The 27,278-nt window shown below is 40.1% G+C and overlaps 1 protein-coding gene across 6 annotated transcripts in view; it reads left to right on the top strand.

Moving 5' to 3' along the window:
- LOC136871660 (protein dead ringer) overlaps window positions 1-27,278 on the top strand; it is a 917,083-nt gene that overhangs the window by 434,188 nt on the left and 455,617 nt on the right. The gene's annotated exons all lie outside the window — the stretch shown is intronic.

Raw genomic sequence — 27,278 nt, 5'->3', positions numbered from 1 at the left:
CATGGTAACCTCTAGGTCGTAGCAACCAGTGACGTAGTAATTTTATCCGTCATTTGAAGAGTAAAAGAAATTATACTCATAACAAAAATTCTTTGAAATTAAGGGATATTTCACGTGCAGTCCACGGATTTTAAAGAAAATCATTAGTATAAGAGCAAATGAAAGAAAACTGCTGTGTTTTCCCTATGAACCCCCATCCCATTCAGTGATTTTTAAATTTTATGCAAATCTAAACAGTTTTTTGGATGAGTATACTCTATATACAAAGTTTGGTTGAGATCTATCCAGCCGTTTCTCCGTAATGGTGGAACAGACGGACAAACAAACAGGCACGATAGTTTAAAACCACTGATACGGTCTTGAGTTGACCTAAATCGGATAAATATCTGAAAATTTTCCAAAACAAACGAAATTACAAGCAGAGGGCCACCTAAAACTCTATTTATATGGATTTGGGTGCTTTTTATTAATACATTTGATCACAAAGCGCACCGTCAACAGGACGTAACTGTGTTCTGGTGAAGCCGGCAGCCGACATCATGTAACACTGCGACCCAGAGAGAATATTTTCTTGTAGAAACTTTTGTTCTCTGTGTAGGTTATGAATAAGTATGCTTTTATTATTATCATCGTTACTTAGTTTTGTAGTTATTCAGTAAATCGTCAAAACAAATGAAACTCGAGATTCTTTCTTTATAAATTCTGGAGTTATCGTTATGTTACTTCAGTAAAGTCCATATTACCAATGGAATAATTTTGTGGGAGAAATTAAAAATTAAGAATATGCTACTAATTCCAGAGCTCGATCAGGAATAGAAGTTGACATTTCCATGAAATAATAATGATAATAATCATCATTTTTGTCGTTATTTAACGCCCTTTCACTAGTTAAACATGTTAACATCGTGGTATGATTGCTGACAGAGATCATCACTGGCTTCACGCTGAAGCGGTCACGGTTGGAATCCCGGCCAGTGAGTGTGGAATTTAAAAAAAATGAAATAATTACGTCTCTGAAGTTCGAATTCAACTTAAGAAAAATTAGATGTTCGTCTGTTAGTCACGATATCTATCGTCACGTAAAATGATTTTTACATTGGTGTTTACATTTTAACAGATGTCGGGAGTGTCGAAAGTTTGTCTCACAGGAGCTCTTCAGCATATTGTCAGACTCGTTGGCTGAACGGTCAGCGTACTGGCCTTCGGTTCATAGGGTCCCGGGTTCGATTCCCGGCCGGGTCTGGGATTTTAACCTTAATTGGTTAATTCCAATGGCACGGGGGCTGGGTGTATGAGTTGTCTTCATCATCATTTCATCCTCATCACGACGCGCAGGTCACGTACGGGTGTCAAATAGAAAGACCTGCACCTGGCGAGCCGAACCCGTCCTGGGATATCCCGGCACTAAAAGCCATACGACATTTCATTTCATTTTCAGCATATTAGTATTACTTATCACCATTTCTGTACAGAAATATGGAAGGTCTAGAGAAAAAGGCTAAGCCCCCATATACATATAAAATGTTCCCTAGACCTATCTTAAGATTAGACCTTATTTGGAAGCCAACAATACAATTCTTTGTATTCAAACATCCTCAGTTGCTGCCGATCCCAGCCGTGATTGAACTCGCTATCTTTATATAGATGGAAAAGCTACTAACCGCCTGCGCCTCTGAGTTTGGTTATAATTGATAAGAATGGTTTCGAAAGGCTAGAGGAATAAACTCGTCGAATTTCTAAGCGCGGTCATTTGTTGAACTATGCTAAATTTCTCCATAAATCTGTTACAGACAAACACATGTTTCGATAATTTGTACTAACCAACTTCTGTCAAGTTTATTAGATATTGCCTGTCAACAGTATTGTCAGCATCAGCTTCGTGGATCGAGCCGTCACGACTGAGCTATGCATTCGAGACTGTATTATACCTTTGTAAGAAGAAGTCTATATTTTGTATTCAGAATATGGACCTATTTATCATGACAGTAAAAATAATCATCGCAATAGTCATTAACACATTAGGTACTGATGCAGCAGACAACACATTAAAAAGTGTCGAGAATTTAAATATCTATAGTATTATGGCTCGAGAGAGGAAGAGAGGGGCTGAAAAGTCTATTTAAATTTAAATTAATGGCGGGCAGAGTAGAGCGGCGGTGATTTATCAAGCCACAAGGCCACACCGCCTCACACCTGCGAGGCGGCTCGGGTCACCTTCAACAGCATCGGGTTCGATCCCAACATAATCACGGACAGTATCAAATTCTTCATCTTCCGAGGATAGAGTTCGGTGTGGTTGTAGGGCAGTCGTCTGTCTCTAATCATTTGCCACATATCAAGCAATATTCCTTGGGCGGAATTTTGGTGCTGGGATTACTCTGCTACTGTAGCATCTTCTTGTTCATTTCGTCCACTATCCATCAATCGGGGATAGTGGGTTCGAACCTCACTGTTGGCAGCCCTGAAGATGGTTTTCCGTGGTTTCTCCATTTTCACACCAGGCAAATGCTGGGGCTGTACCTTAATTAAGGCCACGGCCTCTTCTTTGCCTCTCCTAGCCCATTCCTGTCGCACCGTCGCCATAAGACCTATCTGTGTCGGTGCGACGTAAAACAACTTGTAAAAAAATGTTTATTTCGTTTAGTACAGCTTAATAATAATAATAATAATAATAATAAAATTATTATTTACTTATTTAAAATACATTTGCAAATCTTTAGTAAGATACAGTACACTACCTTTGCAATTATTTACACCTGCAAAGCACATAATGTGCTTACCTGTCTGCGAAGTTGTTTAATATTTTTATACATTGTAGCAGTTCTTACTGTTTACAACATTATTAAGGTTTGTACATTTATATTAGCATAATAATATTTTTCACATGGTCATTTCATCCTGTGTTGTGGCTTTTTATTAATCCCTGAATGTATAAATAATAATAATAATAATAATAATAATAATAATACCGACCGCAGTGGCATGTAGGCAAAGTTTCCATTCAGGACACGCGTGGGTTCAAACCCATCGACTGTCCTGAGAATGGTTTTCTGTGATTTTTCCATTTTCACCTCTAAAAAAATGCCGGGACAGTTCCAATTCATAGGCCACAGCTGTTTCCTTCCCTTTCCTTACCCAATTGTTCATTTACAATCATTCTTCTTCTTTAGCTATTCAGCTGAAGTTGACGTCAGGAAGGGCACCTGATTGTAAAAGCACGCCAAATAAATTCATTTCACCATCCCCTTGCATCATTAAATGGGACTAAGGGATGGATGATGATGATAATAATAATAATAATAATACACTAGAGAGGGGCCAAAATGAAGTAATATCGTGACCCTTTTTGTTTTATTTGTTTTACGTCGCAGCGAAACAGATAGGTCTTACGGCGACGATGAGATAGGAAAGGCCTAGGAATGGGAAGGAAGTGGTCGTGGCCGTAATTAAGGTACAGCTCCAGCATTTGCCTGGTGTAAAAATGGTGAAACACGGAAAACCATCTTCAGGGCTGTCGGCAGTGGGGTTCGAACCCACTATCTCCAGGATGCAAGCTCACAGCTTTGCGCCCCTAACCGCACGGCCAACTCGCCCCAAGGCGGCTGCACATTAATTAACAGCATCTGGAAATTTTGAAATGAAAACTTTTATCCCTGTATTTCGTACTCCACATAAACTGGAGATTTTGATGCTACGATCACGATACGAGCAGTCGTGTAAAATTCAGTTCAATTAAATTAAAAGGTTCCTTGCTTTATAGGAGTCATGAATTTTTGTCCCTTTAATTCCTTGCAGATCCTGTGAAACTGTTAGCACGAGTATCTCTCAGCAAACACCGTGAAGTACCAGTTGACTGTGTCGTAACTCGATCCCATAACGTTATGTATAGAAGTCTACCTACAGTATGCAGCGGGTCAGATTTCAAAGAGTATTAGTACTTATATACGAGCCTTTGGCTTTCTAATCACGTTCGTCCAACAGTTAAAAGTGAAATACCATCATTAGGGAAAGTACTTCCATATTCTGCCTACTGTCATTTCTTGATGGATACAACACTTTTGCATCCATCTCTTGGCACAGGCCAGAGCGAAGTGTAGCTTCCACTGAAGTCCCAGTCTCATCCATGGCTGTAACAATATGGAAGCTGCTGGGGGTATGGTTGGTGCTGATTAATGACATTCAGAGCACAACCAGTGTGTCTGAGTGTCATGAAAGGTGTTGCTCATAGGGTTAGTTGTGCTACAATAGCCTTGGCCCAGTGAGGAAAGCAATGGCAAACTACCCCACTCCTCGTCTTGCTTAGTACGCCTCATTTTGGTACTGCCATTGGTTTTTGTGGTTTCCCAATAACTGCATAGCCTTTGGTGGTGCTGTTTGAGGATCCAACCAGCCTCTGGGCTGATGACCTAACAGACAGACAGACTTCCATATTTTAACCGCCTAGTTCATCTTGTTTACATAACCTTCCTTGAATGTTTTCTAATCATACTTACTTCCTGTCTTCGATTAAAAAATAGAACGATTAATTTTCCATAATTCGTATAATTACCTTCTTTGAAATATGCACAAACGAATGTTTATTTTGTAACGTTCAAAATGCAAAATGGATACTTTTCCCCCATACTTTTAGCAATTACATGGAACAGCGTTATATAGTATCATGACTTTTATCACTGACACTAATAATATAGAGGGTCATCAAATGAATTATCAGCTTATTTAGAAGTATGTCAACTTTCACAAAGGCCAGCACGCAAACATGGTAATTGATAAAGATAATACATGGTAAATTAGAGAGTGGCTATAATAGTATTTTACGAAGAGTATTGCCGCGTGTTTGCACTTTGGCACAAAACTCAGCAAATTTCCAGCATTTGAATAATAAAGAAGAGTATATATCACGCGATGACTTATGGCATTTGCCTGAGCACTTAACGCTGAACCTATTATATCTCTTTGTATTTTGCACATGTTACTATAACTTGTGCTGATTTCCCTTATTTGTTCTGAATCTTATTTGGCTTGCATATGTTTGGTTTTCGATTTGCGAGATTATGTCAGGAAGTCAGGTCGATAAATATTTTTGATTATATTGAAGAAATTATTGCCTCTGTGGCTCAGGTGGCAGAGCGCCCGTCTCTCACCGTGGTTCAAATCTCGGTCACTCCATGTGAGATTTGTGCTGGACAAGGCGGATGGGGGACAGGTTTTTCTCCAGGTACTCCGGTTTTCCCTGTCATCTCTCATTCCAGAAACACCTCCAATATCATTTTATTTAATCTGGCAGTCATTAATCATTGTCCCAGAGGAGTGAGGCGAGCTTCGGCAGTCGGCACAATTTCTATCCTCGCCGCTAGATAGGGCTTCATTCATCCGTTTCCTCACTCGGTCGAATGACCGGAAGTAGGATGTGGATATTCATATTGAAGAAATTGATGATCTCGTAGAAATCGTATCTTGATGTGTACGCCTTGAGAGTTATGTAAATTTGAATTTGGTTTGTCGAAAGATTAGTGACTTTTTCATCACATCTTTTGTAAAACTACAGTGTGTAACTACAATTTTATATGTTGAACATCAGTTGGTTGGGTCCTAAAGATACACCGGGATAAGTAATCGTTGCAGTAGAACCTTAAGCAGCGGCTGGCAACAGGTCGATCGCGATCTACTGGTAGATCATAATAGATTTGGTATATCGCGAGCTTTAAGGAAAGTCTTCAGAAAATATTTTAAATCCCCTGTGCTAAATTCCTACGCAAGCGCTAAGAGATGTTTGTGTTGCATTTTGACTTGTTTACATATGAGTAGGTTCTGCAATGACTGGAAATATTATTTTCCTTGCATGCATATCCTAGTAAGGCTGTATTGCATCCGAATTGTGATATTTATCATTTGATACGTGAAAAGTGATATAGGAACCAAAAAACTTTGGTCTGTGATTCCGCAAGAGACGTATTACCTTCCGAATACCTGTACACTTCGTTTGAAGGTCTTCTTTGCTTCGAGATATCTTTGTGAATACTTATTTTCATGCATGATCTGTACAAAACTAAGTTAGTTGACGAACGCTTGGAATCCTGCATTTGGATCGGTGTTCACCTGATGAAAAGGCTATTATTGAGAAACATTACTGTCTAGTTTCATACTAAGTGGAAAAGTGAGTGTAAACTATTCATTTATTTATATAATTCCGTACCCTAAACGGGTGCGGTGGACCGCCTGAAGGCGGAGACGCTCTCTCTGGTCAGGAGATATATGGTGATTTGAGGTGCATTGAAAGACGAAGAAGGGAACGGCCGTGGCCTATAAATAGGAACTGCTCCGGTATTTGCCTGTAAGGGAGGATGGGTAGATCCTCCGATGGCACCATCGGAGGTAATGGGGAATCCGCAAAAAAACAAAACAAAGACGGTGCTAGAATGAGACGTACTGGGCAAGAGGAAGGGCGAGGTAGTTCGCCGTTGTTTTCCTCGCTGAGCCAGAAACTGATATTGCAGCACGGCTGACCCTATTAAGTTACAGAATCATTCAGACGCACTATATGTGTTCCGAATGCCATTACTCAGCACCATCTATACCTCAGCAGTTTTCAGTTGTGGCAGCCATAGAGGAGACTAATTTTACTGGAAGCCACAATTTAATCTCGAGAGTGTCAGGAGACATACAGAAACAGGCGGCATCTTGAATGTAGATACAGGTCGTGTCGTCTACCTCATCAGATAAAGAGGAATCATTTGTGTTGTGATTATATTTACTAGAACCGTAAGGTATTAGAGTATTTGAATGTGTCGAACTGCATGAGCTAATTCTAGAGCTTCTTATTTATCAGAGTGGTTATAAAGTCTATAGTAATAAATGTTCTAAAAAAAAGTAAAAAGAGATATTTAACCAGCCATAGGAAAGTAGCATTTTCCAAAGTTTCAGAAACAAAAGCTGTTTTGATTTGCAGCTGCCATTCAGCTCTTGTTGTGCCTCTTTGAATCGTTTGTAATGGAGATCAGATGACGAGGATTTACATGTTATTTCCATATATGAATTAATTTGAGAACAGTAAGTATGATGTTTTGGAAATTGGGGTCAAGTTGCCATAGATCCTCGGCAGCTGTACCCGTATACTCCCTTCCTCAATGTGGTCTGGACGGGATAGGGACAGCTTTATTGTTATTGTATCTCACTCAAATTGTCTACACAGGGGAGAGAAATATTCGTGTGATGGTCGACAATAGCTGTATCAAGCAGTTAGATGGTTATAAGTAAATCCATCATTTATGAGAATTTTGAGAGTGGAAGCGGAAATGTGACTCTCCTCCTCGATATCGAATCTAGTAAATGCAGCAATTTTTTTTTTTTTTTTGCTAGTGGTTTTACGTCGCATCGACACAGACGGGTCTTACTGTGACGATAGGATAGGAAAGGCCTAGGAGTTGGAAAGAAGCGGCCGTGGCCTTAATTAAGGCACAGCCCCAGCATTTGCCTGGTGTGAAAATGGGAAAACACGGAAAACCATCTTCAGGGCTGCCGACAGTGGGATTCGAACCCACTACCTCCCGGATGCAAGCTCACAGCCGCGCGCCACTAACCGCACGGCCAACTCGCCCGATCATTTTAGTTTTACGGACAGTATGTAGAACTACATACCGTGGAAAAGATTGTCAATTTACATACTGAGAAATAGTTTATCCTAACCAATTTCCCGACAATGACACGTATGAAACAGTTTTTTCTAACAGGTTGCTTTACGTCGCACCGACACAGATAGGTCATATACTGATGAGACAGGAAAGGGCTAGGAGTGGGAAGGAAGCAATTGCGCCTTAATTAGAATACAGCCCAGTACTTGTCCGATGTGAAAATGGGAAACGAACGAAGGCTGCCGACAGTGGGGTTCGAACCCATTATCTCCCGAATGCTGGATACTGGCCGCACTTAAACGACTGCAGCTATCGAGCTCGGATTTCATGTATTTGAATCGAAAATTCATCGCTTGAGACGATTTGTATCGAATCTACAAACAATTTCGCGTTTCACTGGTATCGCTATTGTACATACTGTATGTATCTAGTTATTATACGAAGCCCATTTGAAATATGTATACGTTGCTGTTATAAAATGGGTCATCTATTTTAATATTTTTATTTCGTTTGCTATTTATTCTTACGTCGCACCGCCACAGACACGTCTCATGGCGGTGATGGGGTAGAAAAGGGGTAAGACTGAGAAGGAGGCGACTGTGCTTTAATTAGAGTACAGCCCAGCATTTAGCCGATTGAAAAATGGGAAACCACGGAGAACCGGCTTCAGGGCTGCCGACAGTGGGGTTCGAAACCATTATCTCCCGGAAGCAAGCTCACAGCTACCTGATCCAAACTGCTTATCCAATTTGCTCGATCGTATTATTATTCACAGGAAGTCCTTTTTGGTCCTTCTATCCTTAAATTTCTTTCTATTTGTTTTACGTCACACCAACACACATGTCTGACAGCAACGATGGGATAGGAAAGGCTAGGACTGGGAAGGAAGTGACCGTGCGCTAAATTAAATTACAACCCCAGCGTGGGAATAGGAAAGAACAAAAATGGAGTAAGGCTAGTCTATCAGTGCTATTCCAGAAAACGGATGGGACATCTCTGCCAGAAGAGTCAAAGAAGACACTGACGAAAGAGTTTAAGAGGTACTGACAGGATAGCAAAGCCGGTAGACGAACTAATCTACTGAAAATGATATTGTATGTTAACACCCTGTGCACACATTCAAATGATGATTATGTTGATACATTGATTAAAGGAGCTTGAAGGACATTGAAGAACTCCATATTGCTCAAGAAGACTTGATAAACAGTTCACCATTCAGAAATGAATAACAAAACTCCGAACGTTTCCAGGAGCAGATCTGGAAGGAAGGCGCTGTCATTTGGACTGTGAGAGAGAAACATCGAGAAAGAATGAAAGTGATGTGTAAGGGAAAGGAGAAAGGAAAAACTCCAGAGTGTTGAAAACATCCCAGAGGTATGAGCTATGAATTTTAGGTAGGCCTAGGCAAGGCAAGGGTTATTCTGCCCGAAGGCAGGTCCGAACCTCCGCAGAGGTGTTCCTGAGCCGGAGTTTACGTGCGGTAGGGTGGCCAGTTCCTTTCCGCTCCTCCATTCCCTTACCCCCCACCAACAGCGCGTGGCAACCCATCCAACTCCTGACCACGCCCAATGTTGCTTAACTTCGGAGATCTCACGTGATCCGGTGTTTCAACACGGCTACGGCCGTTAATTTTAGGTAAATAAAATATAATAATGTATGAGAATATATGTTTTATTTATTCCTAAAAATTACAATCCTTTTCTTAATCATAGTTATCTGGTGGATTAGATTAGCTGTTTGCCTTTTTCTGGCACTACGAGCGTCAATGTGAGTTAATGCAGAGTTAATTCGTTATAACTACATTCGGTGTGGAAATTTTTCAAAAAAAATGGTTGCGTATTTTGTACCAAGGAACACATTACAGAAAGAAATATGTAAATAAGTTAATTTGGCTAAAATTTGAATCAGAAAGAAAACTAGTAAAGATAAAACGCGATTTTAGGTTGTTTTTCCGAAATTGCATGTAGGCCGGAGGTGATTTTCGAAATTTGTTGCGTTAGTTCGATAGAGCTATCAAAGACTCGCAATTTGAAACCCTCCCGGACCCTTTTCAACTTTTGGCACAATTGAGAAAAACTGCTTAATTTTTCGTTGCCTTTATTATTATTATTATTTTTAAACATAACCGGTTTTCGAACATTAAGGTCCATCATCAGTGTTAACACTGATAGTGTGTGCTGATACGACTGTATATAATTAATAATAATAATAATAATAATAATAATAATAATAATAATAATAATAATAATAATAATAATAATAATAATAATAATAATAATAATAATAATAAAACAACTACATCAGCAGTGCTAATAAGAAATGGATTTGATATTTTATAATGATTATAATTTACGTTGACTGTTAAGAAATGTTGAAGTGAACATAATTTTCAGTGGCTCATACGAATCTCATTAGAAGTCATGCATTCTCCTCTGGTAATCTCCGAGAGTGGTTTGTTGTGTTTGAAATGTTTGCCCATAGAAGAGAATCACTCTTACTTTATATTTTCCAAAGCTTCCAAAACATATTTTGCACAGAGAGACTTCTTGTATTTTCCTGTTCATTAAAATGCTGTGTGTTCAGTCTTAGACCTGTAAGACGAGTTCCCTTCTCTTCAGCTCGCATGTCTGCCGCTCTTTGATTCCCAGCATCATAAAAGTACATCCCGGCTACCAACTGCCACTTTATGGTGGGGGATGGAGGGGAAGAAGCAACCAATTATTGGGGCTAAATGTAGACGTTTGGTCCAGCTGTAGGCACTTCATTAGCTCGAGCCCTGATAGGCCGTGGTCCCTATTGCCTCCCACACGCCGTGATTACAATCGATTAGCACACACACACACACACACACACACACACACACACACACACACACACACACACACACACGAGTCTGATATACTTCATTAGGTCTCACCGGATGGATAGCGGCAGGGAGAAAGGCGTGAGGGGTGATACCGCGCCACCCTTATTAATATTTAGGATAATGGCGATTGGCGGTATGTGCGCAATGTACTTGTGCATACTCTACAAAATTTTAACCCTTAAATTCATATGCGCAAAGGATAACTTACTTGCTTCCTATATCTGATTTACGATTTTACAAGTGTGCATTCAGTTACCTTGCAGATGAACACGGCAGGTGTCGCTATTATAGCAAAAACGTGAACAACTTTATATTTCTTCTTGCTAATCAGCTGGAGTGGTGTAAACCTGAAACAGTTAAGGTAAAACAATTAAAATGTTGTTTACCTCAGAGAATTCGTGACCCAGGACGTTCCTAAGACTGATTTGTCGCAGCAGCTACAGTAATCGCACAGCTTTGCATATACCGGTACGTAAAATAATCGAAACTCTTAACATTTTGACTGATCCAAACAAATAAAAGATACGTATTTTGACATACTTTAAAAAAAATTAAAATACTTTTCTGATAATAATGCACTTCATTATTTTTGAATCGAAAAACCATAATTTTTCGAAGAAATACTAAATTGTGCATTTGTGGGTTAATGTTGAAGAAAATTCTAAGCAGGCAAAAAAAACGTAAATTTATCAATTTCCTCAATGGTGCCTAATGTTGAAGGACTAAAGGGCCCAGAAATGTTTCACATTGCGAGTCTTGGATAGCTCAAACTAAAAAAACAAAATTTCGAAAATTACATCCGGCTTAAATGCAGTTCCGGATATACAGCCTAAAATCCTTTGTTTCTTTACTCCTTTTCTTTTTTATTCAAATCCTAGCCAAATTAACTTATTTACATAATTCTTTCCGTAATGTGTTCCTTGTTTCAATGCCCTCAGTCACTTTCTGATTTTTTTAAATGTCCAGAGCGAATGTAGTTATAAGGGCCTAAGTGAAACTCTGCATTGACTCACATTAGCGCTCGTAGCGGTGCTTAAGTGAAACTATGCATTGACTCACATTAGCGCTCGTAGCGGTGCTTAAGTGAAACTCTGCATTGACTCACATTAGCGCTCGTAGTGGTGCTTAAGTGAAACTCTGCATTGACTCAGATTAGCGCTCGTAGTGGTGCTTAAGTGAAACTCTGCATTGACTCAGATTAGCGCTCGTAGTGGTGCTTAAGTGAAACTCTGCATTGACTCACATTAGCGCTCATAGTGGTGCTTAAGTGAAACTCTGCATGGACTCACATTAGCGCTCGTAGTGGTGCTTAAGTGAAACCCTGCGTTGACTCAGATTAGCTCTCGTAGTAATAGAAAAAGACAAACTGATAATCGAATCGACCAGATAACGATGATTAAGAAACTGATTGTAATTTTTAGGAATAAATAAAACAATATGTTCATACTTTGTTATATTTTATTCACCTAAAATTCGTAGCTCATGTCATATCTCCAGGATGTTTTCAAGCATTGAGTTGCTTGCCTGAAGCTAGAACTGTGGATTTTTAGATTAAAGCTTTAAACGTAAACAACGTTATAATTTACACTGTGCTGGAAATCACAGCCTCTGCTATGAAGTGAAGAGATTCAAAGTATCTAGGAAAATGGGTGACTCACCTAGTACACATTGTTCTAGTGTGGAAGTTAGGAAGATGAAAAAATCAGTGCATTCAGGACTCTCTGTCGACACCTGCATCGAGAACAACGGCGATTTTAGCGGTTTGGGTGTGTTGGCACTCAAGTTCCCAGTTATTTAGTGTCTACTTTTCTCGAACAACTTTCAGATTTATAATGCCATTGCTTCTATCTTCTGATTTACACTTAAAAAATCAATTTGGTTCAATATTGTTAAAAATATTGTTAAGTCTGTTACAGTGAGTAATTTTATACGGTTGTGCTTTAATTTACCTTTGTAAATCAGTTTGGAGAGATGCTTTTAAATGTTGTCGGAACGTTACAAGGACTATTCTTTACAGAAGACTAATTTGATCAGTGTTTCACGAGTTCACTATACAATAAAATTTTCTACAATCAACATCAAAATAAGGAGAAAAAAAGTAACAGTTGTATCAATCGGTTTTGATATCCTCTGTAACGTCCGGGCGGTGTGTATTAGATTATGAATACACGACAGCCAAGCTGCGTGAATCACTGTATTAGTCAGTTCTTTGTCATCCATTCCCAAAGAAACAACGGAGAACGACCAGCAGACCTCAACTGACTGCTGATAAGGATGACCATCGCCGTGGTATCACGCGATACCTCCAGCCTCTGTTTCGGGACCTTCCGGTTAAAACTCGCAGCTAATTTTTGGTGCAGGATCTCCTTACATGATATCAATTCTGTCAACGAAATTTCAGGTCAGTTCCGATGTGATGACACTGAAGTTTCCCGCGTCTGACACGTCAGTCTCATGTCCGGAGATTTACCGGTACGTAAAAGAACAATACAATACGCGAATCGCATGGCCGATTTTGAAGAAAAGAACTCCTACGGGGCAAAATTCTGGCACCTCGACATGTGGTAGTAGTGATAGTTTTAAGAGGAGGAATCTTCAAAATAAGTAGTGGGACGTAAAACCAATAACGTTACTTGATTGTGGATGGATTTAGGATTCGTCTTTGGATTTTGATATCAATCTGAAAATCTCCTGTACCAAGAAGACGTCTGATAAGAATTCAGACGTACCTTTTCACGTACGCCTAGAACCATGATTTTTCCGCATTAACGATCAGCCAGACGAAAAATATTTTGAAGCGATTTCGTGATACCTTAACGTCTCATATGTCCGAGTCGTTGGCTGAATGGTCAGCGCACTGGCCTTCCGTTCATAGGGTCTCGGGTTCGATTCCCGGCCGGGTCGGGGATTTTAACCTTAATGGTTAATTCCAGTGACCCGGGGACTGGGTGTTTGTGCTGTCCCCAACATCCTAGCAACTTACACAACACACACAACACTATCCTCCACCACAATAACACGCGGTTACCTACATATGGCAGATGCCGCCCACCCTCACCGGAGGGTCTGCCTTACAAGGGCTGCACTCGGCTAGTAGTAGCCACACGAAATTATTATAACTTCTCATATGATTCTAGTTAAAAACAGTGATTTTAAAAATGGCTTTCGGCCGCAGATCTTAAAATCTCTGGAATAGAAGCAGATTTTGGAGGGGTTAGGCCGTGTGCGTTTGCAGAGTTTCGCCAAGACGTGCCATTTGGGCGAAACAATCCAACTGATCCAACTGGGTGAAACTCTGCAAACGCACGCGGCCTGGCCCCCCAAAAGCTTGTTGCATTCACGAGACTTTAAGATCTGCGGTCGTGAAAGCCATTTTTGGAATTGTACCTCCATGGGGGGTACATATTTCTTTAAACGGAGAATTCTCGTTTGCGGCCGTGAAAGCCATTTTTAAAATAACTTTTTTAACCAGAATCATATGAGACGTTAAGGTATCTCAAAATCGCTTTAAAATATGTTTCGTCTTGCTTATCGTTAATGCGGAAAAATCATGATTCTAGGCGTACCTGACAAGGTATGTCTGAATTCTTATCAGACATCTCCTTGGTACAGGAGATTTTCAGATTGATATCAAAATCCAAAGACGAATCAGAAATCAATCCACGATCAAGTAACGTTATTGGTTTTACGTCCTACTACTTACTTCGAGATGGTTTTCCGTGGTTTCCCATTTTCACACCAGAAAAATGCCGGGGCTGTACCTAAGGCCACGGCCGCTTCCTTCCACTTCCTAGACCTTTCCTATCCCATCGTCGCCATAAGACCTATCTGTGTCGGTGCGACGTAAAACAAATAGCAAAAAAAAACTTACTTCGAAGATACTTCCTCATAAAACAACCACTACTACCATTCAAAACACGGACTGGCTGCATAAAGAATGGCATCGCTCATACCTCAGTTACTTTCATGTCGTCAAAGCCAAGGATAAGGCTGAGACGGATCAATGAAAGTAACAAAATTGCTCTGGCCCATACCAGAAGACATAGTACTGGTCAGTTAAGATTTCAATGACTAATTGTCTAATCTATCTACTTAAATTGACAATTAAAAAAAATATTGAAAACGCCTAGCGATAATTTTTTTTCTAAATTTGTGTCGGTTACCAATTTCATCAGTCTAGTTGGAGGAAAACAGGGTACCAGTACTAGATTATAGTGAAAATTACGAAATAGAAACTCTTTTTACAAACATTGAAATTCACTTCCCCCTACCTTCAAATTAAGATGCTTGCAGATTCGTTTCACATATCATCATCATCATCATCATCATCATTTCCCATTATCCAGCTGTAGCCGGATAGGGGTAAATATGGTTCCTCCGTACTTTCTTCGGTCTTTCCACCTTCCTCAAACACTGTGTCCCAGTCCAGGTTTCTTTCTCTAATACTGAGTTGGATGGTGTCCTTGCATCTCGTGGTCGTCCGCGGCCTCTCCTTCCTTGCATTTGCATTTCGATTACCTGTTTTGGCATTCCTTCAACACTCATTCGCTTTTTGTGCCCATCTTAGTTTTCTCTATTCTATCATTCATTTTTTCCACTCTAATTTCTTCCCGGATTTTCTCATTCCTTATTTTGTCTCTTCTACTCTTCTGTATCATACTCCTCAAGAACTTCATTTCGGCTGCCTGTATTCGACTCTCAGCCTTCTTTGTCACTGTTCAAGTTTCTGCTCCATAAGTTGTTATGGGTACGTAATACATCTTGTATATAGTTTCCTTTGCTTCCATTGGCACATCTTTGTCCCATAACATGTTTCTTACACTATGATAGAAACAGCTTCCAGCTTGAATCCTCTTACTAATTTCAGCATCCTGTCGAGCATTCTCCATTTAATTCACCTCTCAGGTATGTGAACGTCTCCACTACTTCCAGGGGCTTGTCTGCAAGTCTAATCTGACCTTTCCCTTCTTTCTCCCCTCTACTCATAACAAGAGTTTTACTCTTTTCTACACTTATTTTCAATCCACATTCTTCGATTTTCCCATTCAACATTCAACACATCTTGTTCTTAAACATTCATGTCATCTTCTCCCCAAATCACAATGTCATCTGCAAATAGCATGTTCATTTCTCTTCCTCCATATACTGCTTTTGCTGGTACCATGATATCGTAAACAGGATTGGCTATAGAACACTTCTTATCTCAGCCCACTAGTGATTTTGAACCAGCTTGTCCTACCAAACTGTGTTTGCACGCAACTGCAACATTCCCTGTACATTGTCATGATCGTTTTTATTAATCCCTGTCCAATTCCTTTTTGCATCAACTGACCCAAACTTTAGTCCTGGGGACACTGTCATATGCCTTTTCAATGTCAATGAATGTCTTCACCATGTCATTCCCGTACTTCCATTGCTTTTCCATTTGTTGTCTCATAATGAAAATGGGCTCTATTGTTGACCTTCCACTTCTGCAACCAAACTAATTTTCCTGTATCTGACTTACCACCCTCAACCATATCCTACTCTCCATTATCTTAGGAACATGGGATATCAGAGTAATTTCCCTGTAGTTTTTCAGTACTTCCTTTGTTGAAAATTGGAATGATTATTCCTTTTTGCCAATCCTCAGGGACCTCCTTAGTCTTCCAGACAATCGTGAGGACTCGATATGTCCACTGCAGGCCTACAGCTCCAGCTCCTTTATCATCTCCACTGAAATGTTATCTATTCCAGCAGTTTTTCCATTTATTCATCTTTCTTACTGACATTTCCATTTCATTCATTGTAATTTCTTTATCCAGTTCTTCATCAACTAGTTGCCTTTCCTAGTGGTCCGTTGAATGACTGTCACTAGTTCTCATGTTCAGCAACTTCTGAAAATACTTGTTCTCTCAAAATAGCTGTCTTACAATGATACCTTGTCGAGTTTTATGGCTAAATAGTTAGCGTGCTAACCTTGGTCCAAGGGGCCTCGGGTTCAATTCCTGGCTGGGTCGGGAATCTTAACTTTCAATAGTTAATACCGATGATTCGGGGGCTGGGTATGTGAGCCTTCTTCAGCATTTGAAATCTCCATAGGTAGGGCTATATTTGACAGATGCGCAGGTTGCCTCGAAAGTTCGAAAGACCTGCAAAAAGCCTCTCCGGAGGTCACACGCCATTATAATGAGACCTTCAAGGTGGTATGAAATACTTGTTCAGAGCTGGGGAAATTGAAATCGGCTACTGCAACGAACGGTCTTGCCAAGAAGAGAGTCCAGTACTTGAAATTCGCTTCAACCCTGCTGAGTTGTGGCTGTACACCGTTGATGTTAATGAGCGTGTCAGACTGGAGTTCTAATATGTTAGCCTACATCGGAACGGAATAACCTGTCAGGGTATTGAACCTCATCTCACATGATAAATTATCGATTTCTTCAAGTCTGTGTCTGGCCCCGCCCTCCCCTTCCTCCCCCCTCTCCGTGCCAGGGGCAGAGGGCTTAATTAAACAGCCTGTAATGCACTAGGAGATTACACTGCAATGGCGGCTCAAGTCCCTCCAGCGGTAGCCATGCTCTTTGTTAATGATATGGGCGATGCTGCTGCTGATAATGCGCCGGTCTTATCACTTACGTAACAACACTTCCAAAGTAACAGACTCCTCCTTCACGATGAATCCTTCAAGCACTATCAATTCGTATTGTACACGTCCTAACTAGAAATGCCAGACGAATTCTTTTTAAAATATACGTACTCTTTTCAGGAACATTTTAAAAATATTTGCAATCAGAATATTTATCTTTTTTGTATTGGGTGATGCTCCATAAAATTCCACAGTGGATCTCTGGTCAACCGAGCTCGATAGCTGCAGTCGCTTAAGTGCGGCCAGTATCCAGTATTCGGGAGGTAGTAGGTTCGAACCCCACTGTCAGCAGCCCTGAAATGTTTTTACGTGGTCACTCATTTTTACACTAGGCAAAGATAGGTCTTATGGCGACGAGGGGACAGGACAGGGCTAGGAGTTGGTAGGAAGCGGCCGTGGCCTTAATTAAGGTACAGCCCCAGCATTTGCCTGGTGTGAAAATGGGAAACCACGGAAAACCATCTTCAGGGCTGCCGACAGCGGGGTTCGAACATACTATCTCCCGAATACTGGATACTGGCCGCACTTACGCAACTGCAACTAAGAAAGAATTTTACAGCGTTTAACTCTGGTTCTTCCATACAAGTGTCTGGTCACTTTTTTTCTGCCAGAAGGTGTACATCAGATGAAAATGAAATTAAATGGCGTAAGCGGCTTTTAGTGCCGCGAGTGTCCGAGGACATGTTCGGCTCACCAGTTGCAGGTCTTTTGATGTGACGACCGTAGGCGACCTGCTCATCGTGATGAGGATGAAATGATGATGAAGATGACACATAGGCCTACACCCTGACCCCGTGCAGCGAAATTAACCAGTGATGGTTACAATTCTCGACCCTGTCGGGAATCGAACCCGGGACCCCTGTGACCAAAGGCCAGCACGCTAACCACTTAGCCATGGAGCCGGACTGTACATCAGATAAATCACTGCTTCGATCGTATTAAAGCACTAAAGAGTTAATTAACATAAACTGAATATATTAAAGACTAATGAATATGAATAATTTATTTCATCACTGGCATCAAGCTGGAGTGGTCCGAACCTCCATAATGCCAGAAGTGCTATTCTGTGTTTTCCCCACTTCGTCTCCAATCGAACGCGCAGCATAGAGACCACGGCAGCTTTCCTCTCTATCGTAGCGACATATTACAGACACGCTGGCCAATACAAGAACATCATAGAGGTTGTCTGGCTCAGTGGCCGAATGGTAGCTTGTTGGCCTTTTGCCAGTGAGTGTTCCTGCTGTCCCTTTTACATTTATGCCGCACAACAACACCTACGGTAATACTGTCGTTCACCACATTTACACACCGTTAGTTTCACACGGCAGCGCTGTCCAACTCGTCTGAAGGTATCCCTTACAAGGGCTACTCTGGGCTTAAACAGCCACCAGGAATTATTATTATTACTATTATTAAGAGATAATTTCCTTGCAGTATGATCATCCTTTCCATTTACGACATTCAGCTTATATGTGTTCTCAGAACGTACAGACATAGGTTCAGGATATGGTAAGTTATTTAAAGAGACGTTCAGAGAAATTATAGGTGTTACTTTTTGCTTAAAGGACAAAAACCAGGTGAAACTCAGTCTGTCTTAACAGAAAAAGATATAATAGAAAAATATATGATCATGGATATGTTTGTGGGCTTAGTAGACGAGAGAGAGAGAGAGAGAGAGAGAGAGAGAGAGAGAGAGAAAACAGATTCTTTGGTTGCTCCCCTTTTAGTAGCCTCTTACGACATGCGATGTGGGGCGTACAGATAATGAATGCATCCTTTCACTCCACCCAGAGCGGTGAAAAAGAGTTTCGATAAATTGAAATAAATAAATAAATAAATAAATAAATAAATTTCTCTTCCTTCCGCTGTGTTCAGAAATTTAATTAATGTTTTCTCGTTAAAATTAATCACCATTGCTTTGTTTACGGCCTCTCTTTATCGGTCTAATAAGTCCAACATCTTCCGAAAGCATGCTTTTCCAACCACCAAAATTCCTTTTTGTCCATGTGACGTACACTGGTTGCCTGGTTACGGTGTCAGTTTTATTTTATTTTTTATTTTTATTTTTTGTCTGGCCAGGGACTGAAAATATTGTCGCTAGGCTGTCAATATCGAAACGGCCGCAGGGTTTTGAAGACTTAGTTATTAGAAATAAAAGGCAAATATTATGAGGATAATAAATTTCGTTTCATTTCTTATAATCCTTCATCATTCACTTTTTTCGTTTCAACTCTTTCTTTTGCACGTTTTTGCCGAATCTTATTCGAATGTTTCTGTTCCATTATTAAATTTGTTACTCTATAAAAATGACCACGATTTTAGTCTCCAACTGAGCGCACGAGTAACTTATGCGTGTTACGTCACAGATGTTACGTAGCACAAATGTTGCCTTACTTTGAAGCGCTATTTCATGAAGGATAAGTTTCAGATTTTCATTACTTGTTTGCAACAGGTAGCTTCCTCTGTCATCTGTCAATTGAAACATTAAACATAATCATAAATTAAATACTGTCTATGATATACGCGTTTTACCCAAACACTAAAAGAGTGTTAACATTTTTCTTTTCATGTACCCGTTATTGAGGGACGTAAATCTACGTTGAAAAGGCTAGCATCGTTTATACACCACTCAAATATTTCAGCATGTATCTAAAATTTCAACGGTTCTAGCTGTTCAACAAGAAGAAAGAAAAGGATTATTAATGTGGTTTACATGACGTACTGTCCCAAGCTGCTGCCCAGCGTATTTCGGCATCGATCACAGCCTCTGCTTTGAATTTAAAGCTGATTTCAGGATCCTACGAAAACAAATCAGGAGCTATCCAGTTCAAAATGCAACAGTCTTGGTCAAATAAACTGATTTTATGATAGTTTTAGCCGGCCCCGTGGTGTAGGGGTAGCATGCCTGCCATTTAACCCGGAGGCCCCGGGTTCGATTTCCAGCAAGGCCAGGGATTTTTACCCAGATGTGAGGGCTGGTTCAAGGTTCACTCAGCCTACCTGATTAGAATTGAGGAGATAGCGGCACCGGTCTAGAAACCCAAGAATAACGGCCGAGAGGATTCGTCGTGCTGACCACACGTACCTCGCAATCTGCAGGCCTTCGGGCTGAGCAGCGGTCGCTTGCTAGGTCAAGGCCCTTCAGGGCTGTAGTGCCATGGGGTTAGGCTAGGTTATGATAGTTTTAAGTCAGTCGGTCCTAATTATTTAGATAGACAATTAATTTATTTATCCTGGCAAGTTAGGGAGAGCTGTCCCTGTCTTACAATTTACCATACCGAGCTCGATAGCTGCAGTCGCTTAAGTGCGGCCAGTATCCAGTATTCGGGAGATAGTGAGTTCGAACCCCACTGTCGGCAGCCCTGAAAATGGTTTTCCGTGGTTTCCCATTTTCACACCAGGCAAATGCCGGGGATGTACCTTAATTAAGGCCATGGCCGCTTCCTTCCCACTCCTAGCCCTTTCCTGTCCCATCGTCGCAATAAGACCTATCTGTGTCGGTGCGACGTAAAGCAACTAGCAAAAAAAAAAAAAAAAATTAACCAGTATCAAAATTAGACTGATAACGAACTAATTACATATTATTAAAAGGTATCCTATTATAAACTTAAACTATGTAGAACTATTCAACTACAATAGCCTATAGCTAACAGTAACTGCCTGTACATTAAAATTACAAAAATCAAAGGGGAAAAGCACAGTAATGCGGAAAAGGAGTACAATTTTTAAGATATATATATATATGTATAAGTTATAAAAACAAAAGAGAATTACAAAACAAAATAGAATAAATCTGCTAAATATAACTCTTGTGCTGTGAGTTTCCACCCAAATTAAGAAAGGTACAGGGGAAAGATAAAGTAGACAAAAGGGAGAGGATTTAAATAAAAGAAAAGAGGATGGTGGACGAGGAAGTAGAAAATACTGGACGAGTTTGCCGTGCGGTTAGGGGCGCGCGATGTGAGCTTGCATCCAAAAGATAGTCGGTTTAGAACCCCACTGTCGGCAGCCCTGCAGATGGTTTTCCGTGGTTTCCCATGTTCACACCAGGCAAATGCTGGGGCTGTACCTTGATTAAAGCCACGGCCGCTTCCTTCCCACTCCTAAGCCTTACCTAGACCGTCGTCGCCATAAGGCCTGTCTGTGTCGGTGCGACGTAAAACAAACTGTTAAAAATAGTAGGAAAGTGACTATGTCTAGCTGCCTTGCTATTTGTATAGCTTGTATCCATCAGATAATTTGCGCATGCACTTTTAACTTTCTTGGATGTTCATATCCCTCCGACGTCTTTAGGCAGGTTCTTCCATTCACTAACTGCAGTAACGGTGAAGGAATTGCCATACGCTGAGGACTTGTGCCTGGGTGTAGTAAGGATATACATGTTCTGTAATCTTGTGGGGTTTTTTCTTTTCTTTTTTTTTTGTGCAGAAACGTTCTTTAAGATGAGGAGAATTAGCATTAAAGTTGGTTGCAGTCTAATATTTGAACCCTCATTTCATTTTATACTCTTTATCTACTTTTTCAATCAATCAGTCAATACTGATCTGCATTTAGGGCAGTCGTCCAGTTGGAAGATTCCCTATCTGTTGTTCTCCTAGCCTTTTCCTACATGATTTCAAAGAAATAGGAAATTTATTGCATATCTCCCTTGGTAAGTTATTCCAATCCCTAACTCCCCTTCTTATAAATTAATTTTTTCCCCAGTTTGTACTCTTGAATTCCAACTTTATCTTCATATTGTGATCTTTCCTACTTTTATAAACGCCACTCAAACTTATTCGTCTACTACTGTCATTCCACACCATCTCTCCGCTGACAGCTCGGAACATACCACTCAGTCGAGCAGCTCTTCTTCTTTCTCTCACTTCTTCCCAGCCCAAACTTTGCAACATATTTGTAACGCTACTCTTTTGTCGGAAATCACCCAGAACAAATCGAGCTCCATTTCTTTGGATATTTTCCATTTCTTGAATCAGGTAATCCTGGTGAGGGTCGCATACACTGGAACCATACTCTAGTTGGGGTCTTACCAGAGACTTATATGCCCTCTCCTTTACATCCTTACTACAACCCTTAAACACCCTCCTAATCGTGTGCAGAGATCTGTACCCTTTATTTACAATCCCATTTATGTGATTATCCCAATGAAGATCTTTCCTTATATCAACACCTAGATACTTACAATGATCCCCAAAAGGAACTTTCACCCCATCAACGCAGTAATTAAAATTGAGAATATCCAATTCGGATGCATAAGATTTATTGCATGTTTCTATTTTTTCAGCATGTATACTTTATAAGTTACAATGATACCTGCTCTCGTAGGCTCTTTGAAAATGAGTGACGGATTTGAAAACTTGCCAGTAATGTCGAGTGACATGATAAAATAGTGATGTCAGTTTAGTTCAAAGAGAGTCACCATCATGTTTACTGCTCGCTATCTTGGCGGGTGGCGTTGACCAGCGAAGTAAAAGAAAAATGCAGCGGCGTTAACCTGATAAATTTTGGCGCTCAGTATTGCCTGCATAGATGTCAAGCACATGGCACTTCAAATACCAAACATAGTGGCTGGTAGACTGCCCAAGCGAATGCAATAACTTCGCCAGCAACACAAGATAAATTCGATGTCTACCATGACCACTTGTAGTTCCTTGGATGTTAACTCATCACCATTATTATTATTATTATTATTATTATTATTATTATTATTATTATTATTATTATCATCATCATCACAAATATGGATCCAGAATACTACAAGTTGTAGTTCCTGAATTTTTAAACAAGTTGCCCTCGGAAATGACACACTTGAAAACAAAATATCAACTAAAAAATAATGTGAAGTTATGGATCATAGAAAATAAAATTACAGTTTAAATATTTGCTCATGAATATAAACTATATGACAGACTTATCTGTTTTTAATGGTACTTTCAGGGATTGATAAGAACACAGACCACTGGACGAAATAACCATACAGATTATGCCACTGTAAATGTACAAACCTTATTAATGTTATAAACAGTAAGGATTGCCACAATGTATGTAAAAATATGAAAGTAAATCACCGGCTGATAAGCACATTAAGTGCTTTGCAGGTGTAAATAATTGCAAAGAAAATGATTAATATCCTAGCACACATTTGCAAATGTACTTTCGATACGTTATAAATAAATACACGTATTATTATTATTATTATTATTATTATTATTATTATTATTATTATTATTATTATTATTATTATTAGAGCCTCAGTGGCTCATGCGGCAGTGCGCTGGCCTCTCACCGCTGGGTTCCGTGGTTCAAATCCCGGTCACTCCATGTGAGATTTGTGCTGGACAAAGCGGAGGTGGGAATTTGTTTTTCTCCGGGTACTCCGCTTTTCCCTGTCATATATCATTCCAGCAACACTTTCCAATATAATTTCATTTCATCTGTGATTCATTAATCATTGCCCCAGAGGAGTGCGACAGGCTTCGGCTAGATGGGGGCTTAGTTTATTCCATTCCTGACCCGGTCGAATGACTGGAAACAGGCTGTGGATTTTCATTATTATTAGTATCATAAAAACCAAAGTTTCACTACCTTACAATGTCTGAGACAGTTCCGACGTGCAGGGGCGACGTTTTCATTTCTTACTTGGAGAAGGTTACATTCGAGGTCAGTCAGTCTCTGCGCTGTGCTGGCCTTTTTCGTCCAAGGGACTCCGGGTTCACTTCCCGGCAGGTCGGAGATTTTAACCTTCATTGGTCAATTTTGATGGATCAGGGGCTCTGTGTGTATGTGCCGTCTTTTTAATTAGAATGCATCGTTAGTAGGGCTCCATCCTCGTAGACACGCAGGTCGCCTGTAAGGCGTCAATTCGGAACAACTGCACCAGGCCTCTTCGGAGGCCACACGCTATTATTAACTTCGCACTAAGGCTGGAATGGGCCTCACTCTGCCTGATATGAACTATCAGGTATGAAGGACACCGCACTCAATGCCATACGATATTCATTATGTTTTCTGCAATGTAAGCATGTATTGTGTATGTTGGGTATTCAGCCCGAAGGCTAGTTTAATCCTCCACAGCCCCGCCAACAGCTGTCATTGATAGCCTAGGCATCACTGAAGAGGCGTACTAGGGAAATGAGGAGTGAGGTAGTTTCCCATTGCTTTCCTCCCTGGGCTAGACGTTGCTAGTCTGCCAAGCCCACTGAAATGCATGCACCAACCGACCCTATGAGCGATATTTTCACACCATTCATAACAAGGACTCTCCGCATAACGATTGGTATTACAAGCATCGCTCATACCTTGGTCACTTTCATATTGTCAAAGCCGAGGATGAGACTGAGACAGACAAAGTAACAAATTTATTCTAGCCTATACCTGAAGACATAGTGCACTGTAAACACTACATGTCGCCAGCAAAGGCATAATGCAAGTATATTACGCTGAAATTAAATCTCTTCAGTACAGAAGAGTTAAGAGTAGAGATTTGGAAACCCCTGGCAATCAACAATTAATGTTCAACGTGGGACATACCATTATTGTATCATAATTTAAACGAGTCAGCACCTCGATATGATTGGAAATTTCTACGGAATGATTTCACTCTTAATGAAAGACCCTATTTAAATATTAAAGATTATAGTCTTGTTTGATTAAGTAGAAGTTTTTCATGTTAATGTGTCTGCCGAATACGCTAAATCATTTCGATCATGGAAATTAATATTAGGCTACTTTCGTTATGGGTATGAATGAAATTATGTTCTCCAATTTAGTTCGTTAATTGGTGCTACACCCTGCACATGTTCGTGCGAGAGATTTAATTTCGCATTGGGCGTGAGGGATCCGCCAGATGTTGACGAACCTATTAAATTGTGGATGGTATGGGAATCTCACATGTGAACTCCATCAGTCAACTTACACCTCGATATGGCTAGAACTTGGCTGTGTACGACATTCACAATAAATGTTCTTCTGAAATATAGGCAGTGACTCTGGGGAACTAAATTTATAGTCCTGGGAAAGGCCTTCCATGATTGGGATAATCAATGAAAGATTAATCAGTTAATTGATTAGTTAATATTATTTTATTTATTAGGAATTGTCTACGATACAGTAATTATCCTACAACATATAAGTCTGTATTCTTCACTCCTCCATATTTCTCTCGTACACCGTCCGTCCATTGTTATGTAGATTTTCCCCGTGTCCAATTTTGGATCATCTTGGAAATCGCTATCCCTTTCACGTATCAGAACCATTTTAATCTTCGTTCTTCTATTACGTCCAACACATTCTTCTCTGCCTCCATAATATATCTGATTTTTGTGTTTCTTACTTTATCCAATCTATTCTTTCTTGCCAATCTCTTCCAACAATCCATCTCTGTAGCGAATCATTTGTTCGATTGTTGTCTATTGCCTATGTTCGCGCTCTATACACCAAAATATTCTGCTCCACGGAATTGTAGATGATAATGTTTTGCTTAAAATATACGTAATCCATAACACTAAATTTAGTATCTCGGTTATTCTCCTGCCGTCATTTACTCTTCCTTCAATTTCAGACTTACTTGTACCATTAGGCTTCATAAAAATATTTGAATTTACCGACTGTCTTTATATTCTTATTTGCCGATTTGTATCATTCTACCACTATTTTTCCCCAAAAGAGAGAGAATCCGTTTTACTGTAATTCATATTCAAACCCCACACTGTTTATTTTTCAGCTAATTTCAGTGAATTAAAATTAATTGCTTTAACCATCCTCCCCCCCGAGCTTCACAACATGTATGGATCTGATTTCGATCCTTGGCTTCTCCAAGGACTTAATTAATGGACTGAGGCTGGAATCGGGGTCGATTCAGCATCATAGGGCCAGCTTTCATGCTATGGAGAGGAAGTGAATCCAGTCAGTATAGATAAACGAGGCCGAGAAAGTCATCAAAACCTCGTAACATGCAATACCCTATCTGTATTAGTCAGTAGTAATTTTCTCTGGAATAGCTCCTGAATTAGTAGCATGTACCACCGAATGTTAGGTTGTAATGACATTATTGGTTTTAAGTCTTTTTTCTTTTACGGCTTTAGAGACGTCGAGATGCCAGAATTTATTCACACAGGAGTTCTTTACGACCCGGTGAATTTACGACTCAAGGCTGGCATGTAGAGTATCTTCAATTATCACCAAACTGAACGGGGATCGAACCCAATAACATGGGCTCTGCTATCGGAGCAACTCTATCGTGCTATGTTATGTTGGTCTATACTTTGAGATTAATAACTTGACGACCGTTAGTTAAGCCTAGATAAAAGAAAGTGGCACATACAGCCATTAGGGCCTTCTTCTTTTTTTTTTTTTCAAGACGACTGTTGCCCAGCCAGACAGCCTACAGATATTTGAGTTCCACGTGGTCGGTGTTACTACGTTCTCCGCCTTGAATTCCTGACCGGGACTAGCTGGTAATTGAACTTTTAATAATAATAATAATAATAATAATAATAATAATAATAATAATAATTTTACCGGAGGTGCACCTGCCCCGCGCATTTAAATTAAGCGCCTGGAGAATGCCATCTAATATATAAAACTTGAAACATCTAGTGCAAGAAGTTTGAACATTTCTCAACAGATGGCGGTACGATAAACTTATGTTGTGCCCTCTGGTCCGAAGATAAACTATTAAAATTTTAGAGTAGGCAATTTTGTATGTAAAGGTTTCCTAAACTGGAATGTTTAGCGTTTGTTTTTTATTTCCAAAATGTATCAACACTTCTGTCTCTTCCCGCCAACTCCAGGCGTTGACCAATCAAAAATTGTGTACATTTATTTATTCACCAGTGAGAACATTTTGGTATTTATTTGATTATCCAATGAGTACTGGGGGTGTGTTAGGGCCTTAACCCAGAGTTTTCTGGAACTTTATCCTCGGCTATAAAAGCTGGCACATTTTCGGACGAGGTTGTCTTAGGGATCGCTCAACTCTAGAGTGTGTTTATAAAGGAGGCGGGGCACCTCGTCCATCTTCGGGAGATCCACCAGCTCATGGAAATGGCAGATCCAGTTTAAAATCTGATATTCTTTCAAAGCTAGATCGAGGGGAAGGTTTCAGATCTTTAGTAAACTTTATTTCGTAAAATTTAAATTTCAAGCTCTTAATGTA

The sequence above is a fragment of the Anabrus simplex genome, chromosome 4, assembly GCF_040414725.1.
Source record: "Anabrus simplex isolate iqAnaSimp1 chromosome 4, ASM4041472v1, whole genome shotgun sequence".
Classification (NCBI taxonomy): domain Eukaryota; kingdom Metazoa; phylum Arthropoda; class Insecta; order Orthoptera; family Tettigoniidae; genus Anabrus; species Anabrus simplex.
Note: the sequence above shows the minus strand (reverse complement) of the source record. Positions and strands in the feature narration are given on the sequence as shown.